We start from the raw sequence: 2,346 nt of genomic DNA on the forward strand, positions 1-2,346 counted from the left end.
CCTCCTCAAACATATTTTCGGCTGCAAGCCTTCTTAAAACTCATTAGTTTGATACCCACATGGCAATATTTCATTTATTTTACCAATTTAATTGAGTTAAAATTTTCAGCCCTCCTCCAAAATATTTCCGACAATCACCTTTTTTAAACTCCTTTAATTTGAACCCTATATTGTAATACGTCATTTATTTTATCAACTAAATTTAGTTAAAAAACTCTTTAGTTTGACACCCACGTGACAATATTTCATTTATTTTATCAATTTGACTAAATTAAAATTTTCAAATAGGTGGCAACCCTCCTCAAAAATATTTGCAACAGTTATCTTTCTTAACCCTCTTTAATTTGATACCAATATTGTAATATTTCATTTATTTTATCAGTGTAATTTAGTTAAACTTTTAAACACACATATTTTCGGCTGTAAGCCTTCTCAAAACTCTTTAGTTTGACACCCACATGACAATATTTCATTTATTTTATCAATTTGACTGAGCTAAAATTTTCAAATAGGTTTCAACCCTCTTCAAAAATATTTCCAGCAGTTATCTTTCTTAAGCATCTTTAATTTGATACATATATTGTAATAATTTATTTACTTGATCAATATAGTTGGGTTTGAAAATTTTCAAATTTTTTGCGATATCGTTGGTTCTGGTATTATACCGAACAATACAAAAAAAAAATTATTCAAATCGGTTCAGCCGTTCTCGAGTTTTGACGACCGTGACATACGAACACAACATTTATATATATATATATATTTAGCATCATATCATTTATAAGATGTGTCATAACAAAGCGGAAGTCAATTTTCAAAAATTCAATATCGAATCCAATATGGCGTCCAGGAATGTAAAAAAATTGCTGCATTTTCAAGAAATTGGTTCTTAAGTTCGCTAATTGCAAATTTCAAACTAGTTTTTGAAAATTCATAATGAAAAATCCAATATGGTGTGCGAAATTTTCAAATTTTAAACCTGAATAACTTTAGTTAAAAATGAGAAAATACACATATCTTCGCCATTTTTGGGAAGTTTAGTCATCTGTTTAGCTAAACATATTCTCCTTATCCAGCTTATTAATGTATGATGCAATCTTCAAAAAGGTTACTTTTGAATTACGTCTGTATATTATTAAACGTGCGGTATGTGCGATAGCTGCAAGGAAAAATATTAGTATAGATCTTGGAAAAAATTTGCATATTAATTTTAAGCGCGGCGTAAATACAAGAGTTGATAACAAGCAAATGTTTTGGCTCGTATTTTTAAGTTTTTTTAGCTTTAGACCTTAAAGAAATTTGTAAATGCCGAAATAAATTAGTGGTAAATTTTATGCCATGGACAAGAACTTAATAATTCTATAAATGTAGGAATGTGTTCAATGTATTTATAAGCTCAAATGTTTATATGCTTAAATTTGTAGGTATGTAGTAGTCCTAAGTTTACTAATGCCTATTCCTACAATTCATCTTACATAGGGCTAGCTTGTGAATGTTAATTTAGGCATTATTTCTTGAACAGTAACTATTTTAAAAAATCTCGAGCATGCCATATCGTTATACATTTCTTTCATATGTTATGTATGCATGCAAACAGTACCGCTAATTGTATATAAACATATTTAAAATGTAAAGTATGTATTTGAATTGTTAGTCTAAGTAGACTAATTTTAAAACCCCTAGTATATGTAATTACGATGTAATGTGTTGTAATAAGCACCTTTAATCTAAGTATGTCAAGAAAAAGAAACGACATAAAATTAGGACAAGTTTATAATTGTCTATATCAATAAGTAGTATGTTATATTATAAGATCAGCACTTGAAGATTAAAAACTTTGATTATAGCTTAATATAATTTTAAACATACTTTAAGTTTATGAAAAATGTAAGTAAAAGGTAATCATATACATATGTATGTATTTCAGCTATTTTTATTTTAAAGGATATTTTCAAATAAAAATACCATATCAGAGCAGTGCAGTCTTTTATTTACATAAGCAGGCAGAGAGACCCTGCTGGTACCAAATATCTTCAAAAGAAAACGCGTTTCATCACAAAACAATAACCGGGTACGTATAAAATTATTACGTAATTTATTTCTTAAAAACTCAAAGACTACACCCTTTCCAACAGTATTTTCGAAAATATCAATTTGATTTTAGAAAGCGGCAATTCGATTTTAGAAAGATCATACGGCCTTTAGGAGGCGCAGGTGGAAAAGTCATGGTGACAGCCGATAAAAACAAAAACCTGTTAGGCTTCGAGAGGGAAAAGTAAAAGTCATAAATACAAAATTTCACGTCATTTTCTCACCCCCTCCCCACGAACGGTAGCTTAAAAAAAA

The sequence above is a fragment of the Rhagoletis pomonella genome, unplaced genomic scaffold (genome assembly GCF_013731165.1).
Source record: "Rhagoletis pomonella isolate Grant_MI unplaced genomic scaffold, Rhpom_1.0 Rhpom_scaffold_00005, whole genome shotgun sequence".
NCBI classification, from domain to species: domain Eukaryota; kingdom Metazoa; phylum Arthropoda; class Insecta; order Diptera; family Tephritidae; genus Rhagoletis; species Rhagoletis pomonella.